The sequence below is a fragment of the Schistocerca serialis genome, chromosome 5 (genome assembly GCF_023864345.2).
Source record: "Schistocerca serialis cubense isolate TAMUIC-IGC-003099 chromosome 5, iqSchSeri2.2, whole genome shotgun sequence".
Lineage (NCBI taxonomy): Eukaryota > Metazoa > Arthropoda > Insecta > Orthoptera > Acrididae > Schistocerca > Schistocerca serialis.
This window is the reverse complement of record NC_064642.1, coordinates 183,659,394-183,683,600: the sequence shown is the minus strand read 5'-3', so window position 1 is coordinate 183,683,600 and position 24,207 is coordinate 183,659,394. Positions and strand designations below refer to the sequence as shown.

At 38.0% G+C, this 24,207-nt stretch overlaps 1 protein-coding gene across 1 annotated transcript in view; it reads right to left on the bottom strand.

The window, feature by feature from the left end:
* Window positions 1–24,207, bottom strand: part of LOC126481054 (protein-cysteine N-palmitoyltransferase Rasp) — a 182,436-nt gene that overhangs the window by 10,290 nt on the left and 147,939 nt on the right. The gene's annotated exons all lie outside the window — the stretch shown is intronic.

Sequence of the window (24,207 nt, the reverse complement as noted above, 5' to 3'; positions counted from 1 at the left end):
AAGCTTCTATTCTCTTCTTGTCCAAACTATTTATCGTCCATGTTTCACTTCCATACATGGCTACACTCCATACAAATACTTTCAGAAATGACTTCCTGACACTTAAATCTATACTCGATGTTAACAAATTTCTCTTCTTCAGAAACGCTTTCCTTGCCATTGCCAGTCTACGTTTTATATCCTCTCGACCATCATCAGTTATTTTGCTCCCCAAATAGCAAAACTCCTTTACTACTTTAAGTGTCTCATTTCCTAATCTAATTCCCTCAGCATCATCCGACTTAATTAGACTACATTCCATTATCCTTGTTTTGCTTTTGTTGATGTTCATCTTATATCCTCCTTTCAAGACACTGTCCGTTCCATTCAACTGCTCTTCCAAGTCCTTTGCTGTCTCTGACAGAATTACAATGTCATCAGTGAACCTCAAAGTTATTATTTCTTCTCCATGAATTTTAATACCTACTCTGAATTTTTCTTTTGTTTCCTTTACTGCTTGCTCAATATACAGATTGAACAACATCGAGGAGAGGCTACAACCCTGTCTTACTCCCTTCCCAACCACTGCTTCCCTTTCATGTCCCTCGACTCTTATAACTGCCATCTGGTTTCTGTACAAATTGTAAATAGCCTTTCGCTCCCTGTATTTTACCCCTGCCACCTTTAGAATTTGAAAGAGAGTATTCCAGTCAACATTGTCAAAAGCTTTCTCTAAGTCTACAAATGCTAGAAACATAGGTTTGCCTTTCCTTAATCTTTCTTCTAAGATAAGTCATAAGGTCAGTATTGCCTCACGTGTTCCAGTGTTTCTACGGAATCCAAACTGATCTTCCCCGAGGTTGGCTTCTACTAGTTTTTCCATTCGTCTGTAAAGAACTCGTGTTAGTATTTTGCAGCTGTGACTTATTAAACTGATAGTTCGGTAATTTTCACATCTATCAACACCTGCTTTCTTTGGGATTGGAATTATTATATTCTTCTCGAAGTCTGAGGGTATTTCGCCTGTTTCATACATCTTGCTCACCAGATGGTAGAGTTTTGTCAGGACTGGGTCTCCCAAGGCCGTCAGTAGTTCCAATGGAATGTTGTCTACTCCGGGGGCCTTGTTTCGACTCAGGTCTTTCAGTGCTCCGTCAAACTCTTCACGCAGTATCATATCTCCCATTTCATCTTCATCTACATCCTCTTCCATTTCCATAATATTGTCCTCAAGTACATCGCCCTTGTATAGACCCTCTATATACTCCTTCCACCTTTCTGCCTTCCCTTCTTTGCTTAGAACTGGGTTTCCATCTGAGCTCTTGATATTAATACAAGTCGTTCTCTTATCTCCAAAGGTCTCTCTAATTTTCCTGTAGGCAGTATATCTTACCCCTAGTGAGATACGCCTCTACATCCTTACATTTGTCCTCTAGCCATCCCTGCTTAGCCATTTTGCACTTCCTGTCGATATCATTTTTGAGACGTTTGTATTCCTTTTTGCCTGCTTCATTTACTGCATTTTTATATTTTCTCCTTTCATCAATTAAATTCAATATTTCTTCTGTTACCCAAGGATTTCTACTTGCCCACGTCCTTTTACCTACTTGATCCTCTGCTGCCTTCGCTACTTCATCCCTCAAAGCTACCCATTCTTCTTCTACTGTATTTCTTTCCCCCATTCCTGTCAATTGTTCCCTTATGCTCTCCCTGAAACTCTGTACAATTCTGGTTTAGACAGTTTATCCAGGTCCCATCTCCTTAAATTCCCACCTTTTTGCAGTTTCTTCAGTTTTAATCTACAGGTCATAACCAATAGATTGTGGTCAGAGTCCACATCTGCCCCTGGAAATGTCTTACAATTTAAAACCTGGTTCCTAAATCTCTGTCTTACCGTTATATAATCTATCTGAAACCTTTTAGTATCTCCAGGGTTCTTCCATGTATATAGCCTTCTTTCATGATTCTTAAATCAAGTGTTAGTTGTGATTAAGTTATGCTCTGCACAAAATTCTACCAGGCGGCTTCCTCTTTCATTTCTTAGCCCCAATCCATATTCACCTACTACGTTTCCTTCTCCCCCTTTTCCTACTCTGGAATTCCAGTCACCCATGAATATTAAATTTTCATCTCCCTTCACTACCTGAATAATTTCTTTTATCTCATCATACATTTCATCAATTTCTTTGTCATCTGCAGAGCTAGTTGGCATATAAACTTGTACTACTGTAGTAGGCATGGGCTTCGTGTCTATCTTGGCCACAATAATGCGTTCACTATGCTGTTTGTAGTAGCTTACCCGCACTCCTATTTTCCTATTCATTATTAAACCGACTCCTGCATTACCCCTATTTGATTTTGTGTTTATAACCCTGTAGTCACCTGACCAGAAGTCTTGTTCCTCCTGCCACCGAACTTCACTAATTCCCACTATATCTCATTTCAACCTATCCATTTCCGTTTTTAAATTTTCTAACCTACCTGCCCAATTAAGGGATCTGACATTCCACGCTCCGATCCGTAGAACGCCAGTTTTCTTTCTCCTGATAATGACATCCTCTTGAGTAGTCCCCGCCCAGAGATCCGAATGGGGGACTATTTTACCTCCGGAATATTTTACCCAAGAGGACGCCATCATCATTTAATCATACAGTAAAGCTGCATGCCCATAATACACATATGGCGACTTTAAATGAAGAAGTGTGGAATGGACGCAAGACTAGACCATCAGCACCATTGTTAACATCAATGTCAGAACCGAATATGAGACAAATTCAGCAATGTGACACAAATCGGACACAGGAGACTGACAAACTGGACCGACTATTAGAGTTATTCGCAGACATGAAACAAGACGTTTGTCAGAAAATTGACGGAAAACTGGACGCACTTGGTCAGGACTTTAAAGAAAGGCTAGATAAAAGTGACGAAAAATTTGACGTGTTAAACTGTACTATGACCGAAAATTTTGAATGAACGACAAAACAGATGACAGAATTAAATTACACCACTCAACAACTCAGCCAGCGATTTGAGACATTGTCCGACCGAGTCACTAAATAGGAAGAAACTTTGGTTACATTCACACATGAAACAAAAAAACAATATCACCCGATGTAAGAATCAGTTAACTCAAATAGTTCATGTGCAGTAGGAAGTGAACACTCGTGCGGAAGAGTTAGCTCAGGCCTACACTTCGGCTAGCTCCACCCAAGAAAAGCTGACTGAAGAAGTGGGAAATATTACCCAACAACTCACAATGGTAGTTCATGAACAAACCCACCTCAAAGAAAAGATAGAAAAATTAGAAGACCGAGCGGACCTCGCGTCACTAAACGACGACACCAACATGGCCGAAAAAATTGTACATCAATGTAAATTGTGTGACGACTATCTGGACAAAAACCTTGAAACAATTACACAGGACATACTTTCAAAAACAAAGACACATGTTAAAGACGAGACAAAACACATAGAAGACGAAGTGACAAAATTGCGAGACAATGTTGTGCCGTGTTTGGCGATTAGTGCCAACGCATCGTCAGGGAACGACAAAACAGCTAAAACTATGGCTAACGACACAGACAGAACACCTATTGTGGAAACACCTATTTCAAATCAAAATTACAATGTGCCACTTTCTTTTCCACCAAACGGGCAATATTACGGTACGACACCTAGAGTAGCAAGTGATACAAACTACGTCAACACAGTTATGCCAACCAGCATGACCAATGACACGTTTGTAAAGCAAGGATATTTCCAGACATTTTCCAATGAGGACAAGCACACAGTCCACCCTATTGTGTTTATTAGATCATTTGACGGTGTTTTTCCACGTAGTTGGTCAGAAGTCGATAAAATCAGATACATCACCAATCTCATGAGAGGACGAGCAGCTAAGTGGGGTGCCGCTATGAAACAGCAGTGCCTTACATTTGAACAGTTCGAAGAAGCCTTCTTGGACGAATTCTGGTCCGAGAATGAGCAACAGAGTCTAAGGAGAGAAGTGAGCAACCCTGAGACCTATGACCCTAAAAAAAGAGACATTAAGACAATACTTTGAGAGGTACCTAGACAAGACACTGTACTGGTCCAAACCAGCCGACTTGCCAGCGATAATTGACACTTTAAAGAGCCACTTACCTTTTCCATACAGAGACAGATTAATAGGAGTACCGGAGAATGACGTTAAGACTTTCTTTAACTTCTAAGATCAAATGGACGTAGTTTACAGAGGCGATTCACGCCATTCAAATTTTACTCATATTAGTAATCAAAATCAGCACCCACCCCAAAGGAACTGTAGTGACGGTGGTTGGTGGAACAATCCGTCCGCGCTACGACACAATACGATGCCTGCGTGCAAAACATATTCAAATAGAAACGTGTAAGACGGTAGGAACAACCGCAGAAATTCGTGGAATAATAATAGCAACAATAATTATCACCCATATCAAAATGGTAACTACATGCAAAATGAAAATCACAGACAGTACAACAACAACCGCAATAGGGGACGTGAGAATAACAGGTACAACCCGGGCTACTTTGACAGGAACATGCTACATAACAGACATAATTACCACCAAAACAATAACAATCACAACAATCACTGACGGAATATGTGGAACACACAAAATTCACGCATGACAAATCATAACCCTCCACAGAATCCGCCGCCATTCCCCAGCACAGTTATGCACTCCCCGCCACGAAGTAGCGCCATCAGCTGACACGTGGGCGCCAACCGGCTGGAATGTAAACATAGTGGAGCTGGTCAATGAACCTGGCCACACAGACTGAAAACAGTCGACGACCGAGCTAAGTACTCGTGCTTCGGTCATGAGGTGTTGTAAGAGCACAACGGCTGAGACAGTTTGTTTCCTCAGGTACGATGACAAAATGACAGCAGAACAGGAATTAACCGACGAGAAAAACATCAAATCAGACAGTTGTGTTAAAGAATTCATAGAAGCTACGGCATGGGTTAAGTTTAACAATTATTATGCACAAATTTTATTCGATACTTGTGCTGCTCCAAGTGTGATGTCAACCTCATTCTACAATGAATTGAAACAAATTATAAACTTACCTACTTTACCCGTACAGAATTTCCACGCAAGCCCTTGTTAACTTCACATTTTCCAATACACAGTTCAAGTGTAATTTTCTGATTGTAGACAAGCTTATTGTACACTGCATCCTAAGGATGGATTTCTTGAGTGAACACAAAGCAATCATAGATTTAAGTAATGGCATATGTCAATGTTGAACTTAACAGGACGATTGAACCACAACAAAAACATTACGAAGTAAGTCAATTTCAATTGGTGTATCCTACCATAGTTAGTGTATGTAATTTAACACTTGAAGATTCAGACTATCAGGAAATTGAGCAGGATTTATTGTATCAGAAATGTGTCGAATCTGACTTTTTAACGAAACAGCAAGAAGAATTGTACAAATTATTATGTGATTATGCACGAGTTTTCAATGAAAGGCCTGGTGTAATCAGAGGTTATAGCTACAAAATGGATGTTAAGCCACATAAGACTTATTGTAGGGCACATTATAATATTCCAAGGGCGAAGAAACCTGCAGTTTTACATGAAATCGAGCTTATGTTGACCTGGTGTGTCATAGAAAAATCACATTCCCCTTATTGCAGTCCTATCCTGGTGGTAGGCGAGCAAGATGGCAATGTCAGATTGGTGCTACACGCACGTGAAATCAACAAAATTATTATACCTGTTAACACGAGACCCGTCAACTTCGACGAACAGTTGCTAAAATTTTATAATGTACAATACCTAACAAATATTGACCTCCGCTTATCATACTGGCAGGTGTCCCTTCACAATGACAGTCATAAATAGACTCCTTTCCTTTGTGAAGGACGCAGTTATCAGTTTTGTGTGTTGCCTTTTGGTTTGCGCGTAAGCGCAGGCATGTTCATCGAGGCGCTTGACGCCGTTTTCGGCCCGTGTTTGTTGTCACGTGTCACGGCGTACATCGATGACATCGTCGTGGCAACAAATATGTGGGAGGAACATATTGATCTGTTACAGCAAATTTTATTTAAATTTTCACAAGCTGGAGTCACAGTAAATCTTTTGAAGTCCAAAGTAGGAAGGCGTGAAATAAAGTTTTCAGGCCATTTTGTCTCACCGGAAGGCATTCATCCCAATTCTTAGAAGACTGATGCTATTCGTAATTTCCCTCCTCCACAAAAGCGCAAACAGTTGAAAGCATTCTTAGGATTACCTTTTTTCTTTCAGAAGTTTGTTTCACAACAGCTTCTGAACAGCTCTCACCTGCTAACTCTACTGAAAAAGAACGCAATTTGGAGATGGACAGAGTTTTGCCAAGCTGATTTTCAGGCTATTAAAGATGCATTGGTGAACACACTCTGACATGACGTCAGATTTTTGCCTAGCCACGGATTCGTCATCGTAAGGCCTTGGAGCTTTTCTATTTCAAATTCAATCCGAATCGAGACAATCTGTCATCAAACCAATAAGTTTTGCGAGCCGCACGCTCACTGAGTGCGAGAGGTCGTACTCGGTGACGGAGCAGGAGGCTTTTGCCATTATTTGGGCATTCCATAAGTTTCGCTACTTTCTTTGGAGTAAACATACTCGCATATACACAGACCATCAGCCCTTTCTTTCTTGCTATCATGCAAATTGCTTCATTCACGGCTCACCCGGTGGTGCCTTTCACTCCAAGAATACAGCTTCGAAATTATTTACATTAAAGGTAAATCAAACATAGTAGCCGATGCCCTGTCCCGTTTGCCCCAAGGCATACAGGATTTTTCGGAACTTTCCGAGCACACATCAGACTTTAATGTCTTACTTATGTACGATGGTACGTACGCCCCATACTACCACAATATGTGCAAGAACTTTGCTTCACTTCAGGACAGCGATCCCAGGTGGTAAAACACCAAAAAGAAATTATGTACATATCCTTCTTCCCATTTGCAAAAATATTACACAATACACAAAAATGTACTTTTTCATAGGCGTACCCCAGACTCGCACCATTGGTGTGTTTGTCTACCAGATGCACATGTTGACGAGTTTATTCTGTTCACACACAAAACTTGGGGACATTACGGAGTCACCAAATGCACTGATAAAATAGTACAGTATTGTTATTTTCCCAATTTGCGTCGGAGAGTGTTGAAAATTGTTCGTAAATGCATCATCTGCCGAAAAGCAAAATTTTCCAACCAATCACCTTCGAATGAATTACATCCTATTGTACCAACCCGACCTTTGGAATTAGTATCGCTGGATATCACCAGACCTTATCCCAGAGCTCGTGGAGGTGTGAAATACATGGTTGCTGTACTTGATGTCTTCTCAAAATACTTAAAATTGTATGCTATCCGCACTGTCAACACATCTGCTATTGCTAGACGTTTGACTAACAGCTACTTTGCAAGGTTTGGCAAACCCCACAGCATTATCACGGATAACGCACCCTATTTTACGGGAAGAAAATGGAAATCTTTTGTTGCCACACATAACATCAAACATATTCTTACATCAGCATTTTACCCGGAAGGGAACCCAGTAGAACGGATTTTTAGAGAGTTTGGTCAATTCATGAGAATACATTCACCTCGCAAAAACACAAAGTGTATCGAATTTTTAGCACCCTTTGAGCAGATAGTAAACAATTTGCCTCATGCCTCAACAGGATACCCACCACAGGCATTATTATTAAACAAACCTGAACAGAACAAGTGGGCTATGCCCATTCCGAAGCTAACCGCATCCACAACACATACACCTTTGGAAGAGAAAGTAAGACAGGCATACACTACGTTATGCAATAAAGCCAAGATCAGGAAAGAGAAGTATGACAAACATGTTACAAATACACAAACCTATCAGGTTGATGACCTTGTTCTTTTGAGTTCACATCCCAAGTCTACAAAATTAAAACAACTGAACAGAAAACGGCAGCTATTATATTCAGGTCCTTTCAGAATAGCAAGCATACCTCACCCAGGTTGTTACTCCCTAGAATATCCGTTATCTCAAAATGCCGAGGGGGCTGCATCCCCACAGACATTTGAAACCCTTTGTGCACTAAAACAACATAATATAATGATAACTAAGTTGAACATGAGCAAGTTGCTATGGAAACGAGATTGTAATTATTTGTATTGAATACACGAACATTAAGTTATACAGCCTAAGAACACAAACGTTAATTTATGGAAATTATATACTGCAGTTATACTTGTACACATAATCATGAAGAGAATGTAAACCCAGGTAAGCACACTTACTGAATGAGAAGATATTCATATAGGAATAAGATCTACACTGGTTACATTTGTTGTTAATTGTAAATTATAAGGTGAATCAACAATTAGTTAGTTATTTCAAGGCACTCTAATGACAGGAGAGAATAGCTATTGAGATCAGTAATGACATAGGTATGTATCAGAATGAATGAGGATGTAAGAATGAATGATCAGTATGAATGAGTTAATATTTAGGTTAATATAAGAAGGTAAGTTACTATGAAGTAGGCTAGTTGATGGAGTCAAGAGATTATTTGAGGAAGATATTATTGGAGTTTTATGAGAATGGAAGTGCCAGATGGCCCCATGTATGTGATATATTAATGTTTGATGAGGTATATTATGAATAAGAGAAATATGTGAGCAAGGAATGAGTGAGAATGTTTTGGTAATATTGTGCTAAATAGAGAAGTGAGTAAATAGTCTACATCTTTAAGATTATATAACAATTTCAGTTTGAAAGAAAACATTTGTGATGAGTTAGAACACGTGAGTACAAGGCGTTAAATGTGAATCTATTTACAGTGCCCTTGAAAATGAACGAATGCAAGAAAAGCAGAGTGAACATAATGATTACAGCTGCTGAAAGAAGTGTAATAAGAATGTAACTTGGAAACAAATTAGCTTTAATTTATTTCAGAAGTGTAACTTTGTAACCTTTCGTTAAGTTTTGTTAAGCCACTGTGTGGAAGAAAACATTTATAATTTGTGTTCAGACAGGAGAATGATATTTTAAGGAACTTAAGTTGAAATACAGTTTTTACACATCCCACATGTGAATCCATTTGTGTATACGAAAGTGAAATTTAGTGCCATGTTAGCCTTTATTATACTTACACACAACAGAAAACCCTGAGGAAGCAAAAGATAGGATAGTTATGAAGGCCGTTTTGCAACTCGTACACCTACACTTAAGTGAACAGTTGACAAAATTACATCTACTTTGAAAACAACATTTGACTTTTCAGGTAATGCAAGGTAAGTGCAAAGGAGCAGTGACCACACGTGCAACCAACATCGAGCAACGGACACTGAGAAAGAGACATTTTACTGCCAATTATAATATTATGTTCTTTATTTATGTTTTATACATGATGTTTAACATTCACTAAAGTAGAAGAAAGTTCATGGTTGAACTCTTGAGAGGAAATCTGATATGTTGTTATATATCACTCATTATGAGAGAGACAATCTCTGTGGGATATATTTTCCATTTGTATAGACAGTATCCACAAGAAGTGGAGATATCGAGGAAGTACTGAGCAGATATGTGATTTACTCATGCAAGCATTTGTTAAGGTATAATACAATTAGTCATATGAACAGTCAGAACACAAACTGAGAATCTGTCATGATGTTACACTACACAGACTTGACGTAAGGACACTTACATTTACCCATGATTTGGTAAATGGTAAGCACCTCCTTTCACACACACCTTGAAGGTGATGCAAACATTATAATGTATTATGTTCTCTTTCTATGTCGTAGCTGTAGGATTTGGTAGTTTATAGGTAGTGAATAGTTTCTTCCATTCTATCTTTTTTTCTTTCTCCATTATCCTACCACCTCCGGCAGCTGGGTATTGTTTGTTTATGGAATGTGAGAGTATGTTGTGTGACAGTGAACTTTCAGGTATGAATAAAAAGACATGAATATTGATGGCATTATGAGCCTGGTCAACCACTAGCCAAGAGATGGAATCAAAAGAGAGAAAGAAATAATAAATGAAGGAAAGCCCGTGCTTTAAATATTAAGTCTGATATCTCTTGGCATGCCCAAACCTGAATAAAGAAACTCAAAATGACCATAAACCCCAATAAAAGAAAGCCAATGGCACTTAGTATAATTTTTTATTGTAAATATTTCACATGCATATTCTTGTAAATTTATATGTATTTGTATGTGTTAAAACTTCGCATATTGTCAACATATTTTGAAATGTGACCATGAAATGTAAGTTTTCATAATTAACGATGTAAACATGCTTGAACAAAGTGAACTGTTAAAAAGTAACTATGGCAAAACGTGTTGCAAACTGTGAACGTTATAAACGATGAATTTTGTGTTATTTGTGAAACTTAAGGTGCATAAACCAAATAACTGTTTGTAAACCGATATAAACTGCAATTTACTTTGACGATAATGAGGATTTTCACACTGCAAATGAACGTTTGTTGGCGAGTGTAAACAACGTGATGAAACACCTATCCTTGCGAACATCGACGCGGTTGTTCCTGGCCGGCCTTCAGATGCTTTGGAGACAACAAACTCAGAATCTGTCGTAGGCGATGTGGAGCCTACTACATCAACCACATATGCCCCGGGAACAATAGTCATGAAAACGCACAAGGACCTGGAGTGTTGTGTCGTAACAGAAGACATGGACATTGCTTCAGATCATGCACACACTCAATCTTATGGTGTCACCGGACTTAGCATGCCATTTATGCTGGAATAACAACTTGTAATAAACACTATGTGAAAGTGAATACTGTGCAAGACTGTCATAACACAGCGATTTTGAAATTGCCGCACGCAAAATTCAGTGATTCTATTGCACATGTGCAAAGACTACGTGCTGCCAGAGATGCATTGGGAAACCAACGCTGGAAGCGCACAACATTAACTGCGCTGATGAGCAGCTTGCTCAAACAAAATCTACGTAAATATATGTATATTTATTTTGTAAAAAGGATCAAAACTGTAACAATTGTATTTAGTATATAGGTTTACAAAGTAAGTATTGATAAAGATTATCCCCTATAAATGCACATGGCCTTTCCTATGAAATTATGTAATATTGACATTTAGGTATATCTATTATATATGTTTTAGCGTGACAGTCGGGGGTGGGGGGGGTGGGGGGGGGAGGGGGCATGGGCGATGTAGCGGGACTTTGAATTTCGCCGCACTACACTCGTTTCCTCAGATATAGATTATACCGTCACAGCAGTATGAGCGCTTGACGGCAGAGAAAATATATAAAAAAATGAAGGTACTAAAATTTTAACTATCTGTTTTCTATCTGTCTTTTGTCTCTCAAGAGTGGAAGCTTAATGCAGACGTAAAAACTTATTACCTAGTCTTGCTCTGATTAAGATGAAAAACAACTTATTGATGTGCAGACATATTGTGAAAATTTGTATGAAATTCAGAGGATGGAAGCAGCAACATAAAATACATTGCATTTAATATCAAGACGGTTTTTGTATACATTAGTGATTCCTGGACGATTGCAAGATTTCGGAGCAGCTACTACTTTTCACGCAGAAATGAAGTAGGAGATTTTTGAAGACCTGGACGCCGCACAAAAGAAGACATGTTAACATGGTAAAAAATGAACTCTTATCTACGCCATTTCCCCCTGTTAATCACATTTGTTATTCTCTGTTCTCTGTCAAATAATTATTGTAGTGGAAATTGATTTGACTTTTGCTCAGAAACGCCACAAGGACCACCCCAACAATAGCTTTTCCGAATCATAAAGCCGATAGCTTTTCTGTAATACGAAGTCCGATTTGCATTTCATTCTTTCCCTTTTTCACGGTCATTAACGATTTTAAAACCCCCTTTTTATTCACCATTTCTTCCCACATTTTCAATCTCTTTCTTTTCTTCTCTTCTCTTTTTCTTTTTTTATTAAACACTACAGTAGTTGTAATCAAAAACCCATGATAATGATTTCTATCCTAGAAATTCACCAACTGTAACCTAGTCACATGTTTCTGATTCATGTAAGTGTAATATTCAAAATTACATGTTTTCTTCCTCATGGAATGCATTGAGTTCCAGACCTACCAGCTTGCACAAGCATACTATTCACTGTGAAGAAAAGCACATATGCCTGTTTGTGACATTGCTTATCACCCCAATGAGTAAGAAGTCAAAGCCTTGTGTAGCTACATAGTGACTTACGAAGTGTGCAAATTTTCTCTAGAGTCTTGTGAACCACACCTTCTGTTAAAAGCACTGACAAAAGTTCATATCTTCTTCAAACATCCACTTCAGATCCCATACCTATAAGCTGCAAATTCAATGCTTGGAAAACATAAACTGCTATTTGATTAATTTGAAATTGGCACAGTAACAGGATTGCTTAGCACAACTGCAATCAGTACTTTTACCCATCAAATACAGATAATATAACTGAAAAAGGCTGCTTGTGTGGTCCAGTGATTGGCATAATAGGTTAATGATGCACAATCCTTGCTTTTGATCCTAGTGACCATCTCAGGTTTTTATGTGATGGAAAGGTCAGAAATAGAGTCCACTGAACCTAACAAGATTAAATGAGAAGTTGTTTTATAAATATACATAGCAAACTTGACATGCAAGCTGATGAAAGGGGAGCCAAACTGAAATGCTTACACAAGGCTTCAAGCCTCATGACATTTATTTATTTCATTTATGATATCTAAACCACATACACAGCACAGCACATGCCACTTGTCTCTGAATGTATCTGACGATTACACATTTTACTTTCAAACATACCATTTCTGCACTAGCAGAACCAAGTGCTCAAAGAAACAATTATGCAGTTTTGATTTTAAGTATGGTTGGAGATTTTACAATCATTCAAGTCTGACTCATTAGTATACTGCATTTGCAGACACTGTCACAACCGTTAGTGAAATCTGTCAGATTTTCCGCATGCCCTGTGGCCTACGGGTCCTCACTTTGAAGAAGAGAGTGGATGGATTGGTTTTCCTGAACCCACGTGAAGTGAGCTTTAGTAGAAATTCACAATGCTTGTCACATATTTGATTTGAGTGTGCTAGATTGTCTTAATGGTTATAAACAATTCAATGTGGTAAGGTATTATCACAGTATCATTAGATTTCAGGTCTAAAAGACCTTAATGTGTAAACAATTTTAGGTTTTGGTTGGAGCTCGAAGACGTGGAATGTAGTAGGCAGTTCCCCTGGGCATGAAAGATGATAACCTTCTGGGGTCAAAGTGACGGCAAGAGTTTCATATTTCTGAAGCTGGGAGTAAGCTCTTTTTAGTGCAGTTGGATTACTACCCGGAATTTATGACTAGTTTTGGAGTAGTGATTACTTTAAGCTTTCTTCACAGGTCAAAATGAGGCTGAAAATTTACCTGGATTCACTCTAAAATTTCCCTGGTTAATCAGCAGTGTGCAAGATCAATTATACAATGCAACACGTCTCATCACAACGTTACAAAGGATGAAGTAAAGGATCATTTCACCTTCCTGAAGTGATACAAGATTAACTATTTAGAAACAGCCTCATCATTATTCTTCAATACTCAGTATCAGCAACGGGATTATTATTTCTTTCCTTTCTCAGACGTTATGTCTGGTTATAAATGGAAAGTGACACGGACCTTGATCAAGCGTGACTTCCTTTTAACTGTATAGTATATGTTATATTGCATTTAGGAACTTTCAGGTAATTGAACACGTATCAATAATTACAGATTTCTGTAGTTGTATATATATATGTTTGGATGTAGCTGTATTGCGTTGATGTACTGGTGGATATTGTGTGGTATGACTCCTGTAATTGATAGTATAATTGGTATAATGTCAACTTTATCCTGATGCCACATGTCCTTGACTCCCTCAGCCAGTTGGATGTATTTTTCAATTTTTCCTCCTGTTTTCTTCTGTATATTTGTTGTATTGGGTATGGATATTTCGATTAGTTGTGTTAATTTCTTCTTTTTATTGGTGGGTATGATGTCAGGTTTGTTATGTGGTGGTGTTTTATCTGTTATAATGGTTCTGTTCCAGCATAATTTGTATTCATCATTCTCCAGTACATTTTGTGGTGCATACTTGTATGTGGGAACGTGTTGTTTTATAAGTTTATGTTGTAAGGCAAGCTGTTGATGTATTATTTTTGCTACATTGTCATGTCTTCTGGTGTATTCTGTATTTGCTAGTATTGTACATCCACTTGTGATGTGATCTACTGTTTCTATTTGTTGTTTGCAAAGTCTGCATTTATCTGTTGTGGTATTGGGATCTTTAATAATATGCTTGCTGTAATATCTGGTGTTTATTGTTTGATCCTGTATTGCAATCATGAATCCTTCCATCTCACTGTTTATATTGCCTTTTCTTAGCCATGTGTTGGATGCGTCTTGATCGATGTGTGGCTGTGTTAGATGATACGGGTGCTTGCCATGTAGTGTTTTCTTGTTCCAATTTACTTTCTTTATATCTGTTGATGATATGTGATCTAAAGGGTTGTAGAAGTGGTTATGAAATTGCAGTGGTGTAGCCGATGTATTTATATGAGTGATTGCTTTGTGTATTTTCCTAGTTTCTGCTCGTTCTATAAAGAATTTTCTTAAATTGTCTACCTGTCCACAATGTAGGTTTTTTATATCGATAAATCCCCTTCCTCCTTCCTTTCTGCTTTATGTGAATCTTTCTGTTGCTGAATGTATGTGATGTATTCTATATTTGTGACATTGTGATCATGTAAGTGTATTGAGTGCTTCTAGGTCTGTGTTACTCCATTTCACTACTCCAAATGAGTAGGTCAATGTTGGTATAGCATAGGTATTTATAGATTTTGTCTTGTTTCTGGCTGTCAATTCTGTTTTCAGTATTTTTGTTAGTCTTTGTCTATATTTTTCTTTTAGTTCTTCTTTAATATTTGTATTATCTATTCCTATTTTTTGTCTGTATCCTAGATATCTATAGGCATCTGTTTTTTCCATCGGTTCTATACAGTCGCTGTGGTTATCCAATATGTAATGTTCTTGTTTAGTGTGTTTCCTCTTGACTATGCTATTTTTCTTACATTTGTCTGTTCCAAAAGCCATATTTATATCATTGCTGAATACTTCTGTTATCTTTAGTAATTGGTTGAGTTGTTTATTTGTTGCTGCCAGTAGTTTTAGATCATCCATGTATAGCAAATGTGTGATTTTGTGTTGGTATGTTCCAGTAATATTGTATCCATAATTTGTATTATTTAGGATGTTGGATAGTGGGTTCAGAGCAAGGGAGAACCAGATAGGACTTAATGAGCCTCCTTGGTATATTCCATGCTTAATCTGTATTGGCTGTGATGTGATATTATTTGAATTTGTTTGGACATTAAATGTGGTTTCCCAATTTTTCATTACTACGTTTAGAACTGTATCAATTTAGGATCTCCTTTGTGTATTTCCAATATTTGTAGTAACCATGAGACATCAAGGGATCACCAATTTAGTACTGGAGGGCAGCGTGGAGGGTAAAAATTGTACAGGGAGACCAAGAGATGAACACACTAAGCAGATTCAGAAGAATGTAGTCTGCAGTAGGTACTGGGAGATGAAGAAGTTTGCACAGGACAGAGTAGCACGGAGAGCTGCATCAAACCAGTCTCAGGACTGAAGACCACAACAACAACAACAACAACAACAACATGTCACCTCTGCATCTATTATCAGTTGCTCTTTACATCCTAGTGCTCCTTTGCAGCAGCCTTTTTGTTCTTCATTTATAATTTTGTTCTGTGTTATGTGTCATTAATTTCTGTGTAATGACTTAAGTTAATATTTTATATATTGTTGGTAGGCAGGTTATGGGGCGAAATTTTGCTGGGTTTGCTGTGTCTGCTTGATCTTTAGGTTTCACATAAGTTATTCCTTGGGTAAGTGTATCAGAGACTGTGTATGGGTCTGCAATGTAACTGTTAAATAATTTAGTTACATGTGAATGTGTTGAGGTGAACTACTTTAGCCAGAAATTTGCTATTTTATCTTTTCCAGGGGCTTTCCAATTGTGCGTAGAATTAATTGCTCAGGTGACTTCATGTTGCAAAATTATCACTTCAGGCATTTGTGGTATCATCTTGTATGTGTCTGTTTCTGCTTGTATCCACCGTGCATGTCTGTTATGCTGTACCGGGTTTGACCATATGTTGCTCCAGAAGTGTTCCACGTCTGTTATGTTTGGTGGATTGTCTATTTTAATGTGTGTGTTATCTATTGTCTGGTAAAATTTCTTTTGGTTTGTGTTGAATGTTTGGTTTTGTTTCCTTCTATTTTCACTTTTTTTGTGTCTTCTAAGTCGTTTGGCCAATGCTTGTAATTTCTGCTTCTTTTCATCTAATTGCTCTATCGCTTCTTGTTGTGTGATTTTACCTAACCTTTTTCGTTTTTTGTCTGATATTTCATTTCTTATTAATTGTGTTAGCTGTCCGATGTCTGTTCTCAGTTTTTCTATTCTGATTTGTGGCCTGTGTTGCCATGCTGGTTTTGTGGGTTTCTTCCGTGTGTTGGTTGGTTCTGATCTCTGCCTAGTGTGTATATTTAGTGTAGTGAGTACTCCTATATAAACCAGTAGTTGTAACTCTTCCATAGTTGTATTTTCATTTATTTTGTTGTGTATGATTGTGTTGATAGTTGTTATCGTTGTTTCGACTTGTGGGTTATTTGGTGGTCTATGCAAGAATGGTCTAATGTCTGTGTTTGTGTCTTCGTATTCTATATATGCCAGCTGAAATTTTTCTTCTATATCTAACATGTGTGTCACTTCGTGTTCTATTTGTGCTTGTTCTGGTAGCTGTCTTAAGATTTTGTTTTCCTCCGATTGTTTAATTGATGCGTGTTGTTCTTTGTTTGTTTGCTCTGGGATGTTTGAGTCCATTACTGTATTTTCTTCTTCTTCTGATTGCACATTATTTTGTTCCAGTATTTGTTGTTTGATGTTTTCTAATTCTGACTGGGGTATCCTGTTATTTATTATTATTATACGGATCTGATCAGCTAGTCGTTGTCCTGTTAAACATTTTAATTCTGGGTATCTGGTAATAAATGTTGAGTATACTTGTGATCTGTATCCAGTTGTGTTGGTTCCTAAGTTTGTTGCTTGGTAATAACAGAACATGAGGTGTCGGTTAACTTCATCTGACCATCTCATCCTCTGTCGTTGTTTTCCTTCTAGAATGGTTGCAGGAAGCATATCGCACAAAACACCTCTATTTGGATTTAAATCATTTTCCGTGTGGCTAGCAGTGTCGTTACCATTGTGGACGGGTCTAGGGTTCAAGCGTCGTACCCGACCATGACAGCGCTTGTCCGAGGCTTCATTAGTTCTGTCCTGAACCAACTAATCACACTAAAGGGGAAGTTAGCCCTATTAGTGGTTTGTTCTTTTCGTCGCCTTTTACGACTGGCAGAACATACCACAGGCCTATTCTTTTCCCGGGCCTCCACGGGGTGGATTATTATTATTATTTCTTTACTTTCTCAGACGTTAAGTCTGGTTAAAAATGGGACGTGACGTGGACCTTGATCAAGCGTCACTTCCTTTTAACTGTACGGTATATGTTATATTGCATTTAGGAACTTTCGGGTAATTGAACATGTATCAATAATTACGGATTTCTGTAATTGTATATACAAGTTTGGATGTAGCTGTATTGTATTGATGTAATGGTGGATATTGTGTGGTATGACTCCTGTAGTTGATAGTATGATTGGTATGATGTCAACTTTATCCTGATGCCACATGTCCTTGACTTCCTCGGCCAGTTGGACGTATTTTTCAATTTTTTCTCCTGTTTTCTTTTGTATATTTGTTGTATTGGGTATGGATATTTCGATTAGTTGTGTTAATTTCTTCTTTTTATTGGTGAGTATGATGTCAGGTTTGTTATGTGGTGGTGTTTTATCTGTTGTAATGGTTCTGTTCCAGTATAATTTGTATTCATCATTCTCCAGTACATTTTGTGGTGCATACTTGTATGTGGGAACGTGTTGTTTTATAAGTTTATGTTGTAAGGCAAGCTGTTGATGTATTATTTTTGCTACATTGTCATGTTTTCTGGGGTATTCTGTATTTGCTAGTATTGTACATCCACTTGTGATGTGATCTACTGTTTCTATTTGTTGTTTGCAAAGTCTGCATTTATCTGTTGTGGTATTGGGATCTTTAATAATATGCTTGCTGTAATATCTGGTGTTTATTGTTTGATCCTGTATTGCAATCATGAATCCTTCCATCTCACTGTTTATATTGCCTTTTCTTAGCCATGTGTTGGATGCGTCTTGATCGATGTGTGGCTGTGTTAGATGATACGGGTGCTTGCCATGCAGTGTTTTCTTTTTCCAATTTACTTTCTTCGTATCTGCTGATGTTACATGATCTAAAGGGTTGTAAAGGTGGTTATGAAATTGCAGTGGTGTAGCCGATGTATTTATATGAGTGATTGCTTTGTGTATTTTGCTAGTTTCTGCTCGTTCTAGAAAGAATTTTCTTAAATTGTCTACCTGTCCATAATGTAGGTTTTTTATGTCGATGAATCCCCTTCCTCCTTCCTTTCTGCTTAATGTGAATCTTTCTGTTGCTGAATGTATGTGATGTATTCTATATTTGTGGCATTGTGAACGTGTAAGTGTATTGAGTGCTTCTAGGTCTGTGTTACTCCATTTCACTACTCCAAATGAGTAGGTCAATGTTGGTATAGCGTAAGTATTTATAGCTTTTGTCTTGTTTCTTGCTGTCAATTCTGTTTTCAGTATTTTTGTTAGCCTTTGTCTATATTTTTCTTTTAGTTCTTCTTTAATATTTGTATTATCTATTCCTATTTTTTGTCTGTATCCTAGATATTTATAGGCATCTGTTTTTTCCATCGCTTCTATGGAGTCACTGTGGTTATTCAATATGTAATGTTCTTGTTTAGTGTGTTTTCCCTTGACTATGCTATTTTTCTTACATTTGTCTGTTCCAAAAGCCATATTTATATATCTTTGCTGAATACTTCTGTTATCTTTAGTAATTGGTTGAGTTGTTGATTGGTTGCTGCCAGTAGTTTTAGATCATCCATGTATAGCAAATGTGTGATTTTGTGTGGGTATGTTCCAGTAATATTATATCCATAATTTGTATTATTTAGCATGTTGGATAGTGGGTTCAGAGCAAGACAGAACCAGAAAGGACTTAATGAGTCTCCTTGGTATATTCCACGCTTAATCTGTATTGGCTGTGATGTGATGTTATCTGAATTTTTTTTTAATATTATTATTATTATTATTATTATCATTATTATTATTTTTATTTACTCAGTTGTAATACATATTTCTGCAGAAGATACTTCAAGTCCAGGTAAGGCCAGTAGCATACTTATGTGTTTTGTGCAACAATTTTGTCAGTGCTCACTGTGAGGTATGATGGGAATGGAAGGGGGAGTGTCAATCAACTATTGGCTCTCCATAGCCAATGAGTGAACAGTGGGCAAGTGACGCATTTGGAAGCAACAGAATATTGTCAAGGTCCCCCCCCCCCCCCCCTTTTTCTTTTTTTTTACCGAAGTGAACACAAGCAAATTCACATATGCAAACAACGGACAGGGAATTTGCTACTGAGCACCATCACTGACTTGTACCTGCAAATCAGCATTTACACTGAAGCGAATGGAAGAAAACGTATGGGAGCGAACATCAAAGCATATGCTTTGTACTGATTCTAATGTTGTTGTGGTACAGTTGCTGACCTCTTAGTCTGTACAGCACATTATAGTAACCTTCACATTGGTGATTGTGTCACATTTCAATGGTTGCTTTATATCTGATAGTGTGTGTAGGGTGCAGATTCCTCGAGTTGCGCAAACATGTGGTTGGGTTTCGGTTTCGCTGAATAGGTCAGGTGTCCACTACACGCAGGAGGCAGGTACACAGGTAGCAGGAGCTGTGTAGCGCGGACTGCGCGGATTTTTAGGTTAGAGGGTCTCGGGAAAACACAAGAAGGGCTTTAGTCACAAAAGGTGCAGGCTGAACACAGGAAGAATGTACATAGAGGAACCATTGGTATAACAGTTGTTAATTGTCGTAGCTCCAACCGCTAATAGAAAGCACTGGTGCTCAAATCATTATATGCACTGGAAGCTGGCTAAAGCTAGATATAAGCTCAGCCAAAATTTTTGCGAAGAACCTAACGGTGTTCCGAAAGCATAGGCTAAACGCGGTTGGCGGAGGCGTGTTTGTTGCTGTTAGAAGTAGTTTAACTTGTCGCAAAATTGAAGTAGATACTTCCCTGTGAGTTAGTATGGGCAGAGGTCATGGTTGGTAACCGGGATAAAATAATAATTGGATCCTTTTACCGACCTCCCAATTCAGATGATACATTTGCTGACAGGTTCAAAGAAAACTTGAGTTTGATTTCAAACAAGTACATGACTCGTACGATTATAGTTGGTAGTGACTTTAATTTACCCTCGATATGTTGGCGAAAATACATGTTTCATTTCGGAGGTACGCATAAAATATAATCAAAAATTGTGCTAAATGCATTATCTGAAAATTATTTCGAGCAGTTAGTTCACGAGCCCACGCGAGTAACACACAGTTGTGAAAACACACTTGACCTCTTAGCAACAAATAATCCTGTGTTAATAATGAGTATCAAAACTGATACAGGGATTAGTGAACACAGGGTTGTCATAGTGAGACTGAACACTGTAATCCCCAAATCCTCAAAAAATAAGCGAAAAATATACCTATTCAAAAAAGCAGACAAAAATTCACTTGACACCTTCCTGAAAGACAATCTCCACTCATTCCAAATTAATAATATAAGTGTAGACCAGATGTGGCTTAAATTCAAAGAAATAGTGTCGGCAGCAATAGAGATTTATAGCAAATACATTAACAAACGACAGAGCTGATTGTACTTGGTACACAAAACAGGTTAGAATACTGTTTCAGAACAACGAAACGAACATGCCAAATTTAAACAGACACAAAACCCAAAAGATTTGCGTCTTTTGCAGAAGCTCAAAATTTAGTGTGAACTTCAATGCGAGACGCTTATAACAGTTTTCACAACGAAACTTTGTCTCGAAACCTGGCGGAAAATCCAAAGAGATTCTGGTCATATGTGAAGTATGTTAGAGGCAAGAAACAATCAATGCCTTTTCTGCGTGATAGCAAGGGAGATCCTATCGAAGACAGTGCTGCCAAAGCAGAGTTACTAAACACAGCCTTCTGAAATGCCTTCACAAAAGATGACGAAGTAAGTATCCCAGAATTCGAATTGAGAACAGCTGCCAACATGAGTAACATAGAAGTAAATATCCTCTGAGTATTGAAACAACTTAAATCACTTAATAAAAGCAAGTCTTCTGGTCCAGACTGTATACCAATTAGGTTCCTTTCAGAGTATACTGATGCATTAGCTCCATACTTAACAATCACATACAACCGTTAGCTCAACGAAAGATCCGACCCAAAGACAGGAAAGTTGCACAGGTCACACCAATATTCAAGAAAGGTAGTAGGAGTAATCCACTAAATTACAGGCCCATATCGTTAACATCGATATGCAGCAGGATTTTGGAACATATATTGTGTTCGAACATTATGAATTACCTCGAAGAAAACGGTCTATTGACACACAGTCAGCGTAGGTTTAGAAAACATCGTTCCAGTGAAACACAACTATCTCTTTATTCACATGAAGTGTTGAGTGCTACTGACACGGGATTTTACATCGATTCCGCATTTCTGGATTTCCGGAAGGCTTTTGACACTGTACCACATAAGCGGCTCATAGTGAAATTGCTTGCTTATGGAATATCGTCTCAGTTATGTGATTGGATTTGTGATTTCCTGTCGGAGAGGTCTCAGTTCATAGTAACTGACAAAGTCATTGAGTAAAACAGAAGTGATTTTTGGCATTTCCCAAGGTGCTGTTATAGGCCTTTTGCTGTTCCTTATCTATATGAACTATTTGGGAGACAATCTGAGCAGCCATCTTCAGTTGTTTGCAGATGATGCTGTCGTTTATCAACTAATGAAGTCATCAGAAGATCAAAACAAACTGCAAAATGATTTAGAAAAGATATCTGAATGGTGAAAAAAGTGGCAGTTGACCCTAAATAATGGAAAGTGTGAGGTCATCTACATGAGTGCTAAAAGTAACTCGTTAAACTTAAGTTACACGATCAATCAGTCTAATCTAAAAGCCATAAATTCAACTAAATACCTGGGTATTGCAATTACGAACAACTTAAATTGGAAGGAACACATAGAAAATGTTGTGGGGAAGGCTAACCAAAGACTGCATTTTATTGGCAGGATACTTTGAAAATGTAACAGATCTACTAAGGGGACTGCCTACACTTTGCTTGTCCGTCCTCTTTTAGAATACTGCTGCGCAGTGTGGGATCCTTACCAGATAGGACTGACGGAGTACATCGAAAAAGTTCAAAGAAAGGCAGCATGTTTTGTATTATCGTGAAATATGGGAGAGAGCATCACAGGAATGATACAGGATTTGGGCTGGACATCATTAAAAGAAAGGCGTTTTTCGTTGCGACTGAATCTTCTCAAGAAATTCCCATCACCAACTTTCTCCTCAGGATGACAAAATATTTTGTTGACGCCGACCTACATAGGAAGGAATGATCACCACGATAAAATAAGGGAAATCAGAGCTCGTACGGAAAGATATAGGTGTTCATTCTTTCCGTATACTATACGAGATTGGAATAATAGGGAATTGTGAAGGCGGTTCGATGAACCCTCTGCCAGGCACTTAAATGTGATTTGCATAGTATCCATGTAGATGTAGATGTAGATGATAGTTTCTGATGTCTGCAGTGCCATATACAAAGCATTGCCATGGATTGTACTACAGTAAGCATAAAGAAGATATTGCAAATCAAATACAATTAATGAAATGTGAAATATATATCCACCTTGTCATGTAGACTAATTGATAAAACTTGATTCATACAATTTAAGGAAAAGGTTATATTGCTACTCATCGTAAAGATAACACTGAGTTACCAACAGGCACATCAAAGAAACTGTTACACATTTAGCTTTCGGCCAAAGCCTTCTTCAGAAAAGAAAAGAAGGCACACACACACACACACACACACACACACACACACACACACACACACGGTGCAAGCTGCCAGAGATGGTGGTCATGTGTGCGTGAGGTGCACTCGTTTGTGTGTGTGTGTGTGTGTGTGTGTGTGTGTGTGTGTGTGTTTCTTTTCTGACGAAGGCTTTGGCCGAAAGCTGAACATGTAACACACTTTTCATTGTGCCTGACTGCAAATCAATATCTCATCTTTCCCATGAGTAGCAATCCAACCTTTTCTTTATATTGTTCATATTCCAACCTGAAGTTTCTATTCTTTAAATCTGATATATAGTTTGTTACAGGGCAGATAGTGTGTTCCTGAGTAAACAATTATTATCATCATCATCATCATCATCATCATCAAAACTCTCTGACGTAACAATGGAACATCATCCATGTAATTACCGATACTACGAACATAAGCAATGAGAATTTTGAAGGAAAGTTATTGGGCTTTTCCTTTTTAAAAGTAAGAATTATGAAGTCTCTGCTTATTCACTCGATTCCCACCTGATGCAAGCATTTAATGAAGTTATCTTTCTCAAGTCTCAAGAAGGACACAGTGCTTCAAAACTTTTCTACCAATCACATATCTTTTCCTTCAGCATTTGTGCTGTAGATCTGTCAGATCTCAGAAGTGAATATGATATCTATATTCATCTATCAGCAACAATAAATTCTCACTGGAGCACTCCACTGCTAACACAACTATGTCAAAACAACAAAAGTAGACAAGATAGCTACGAAAGCTTTCTGTGCTTTTAACTCTTGAGTAGAGAGGACTTGAATATGAATCATGCATGAACTAATGCCTTTTGCAAAAGCACATCCAGCATTTACACCAGAAAATTCTCATTCCCTGTTGTGAATTTGCTTTTGCTTGCTACAGTATAAAGAGGGCTTCACATTCTGGCATCAATATAAATGATAAACGCGTTTCATACTCGGCCACCTACACATCCACATAACCACAACCTCAGAAATTTTTAACATATTCAGAAGAAACAGCCTAACATTTAATCTTACATTCAGTAATCTTATACTCAGG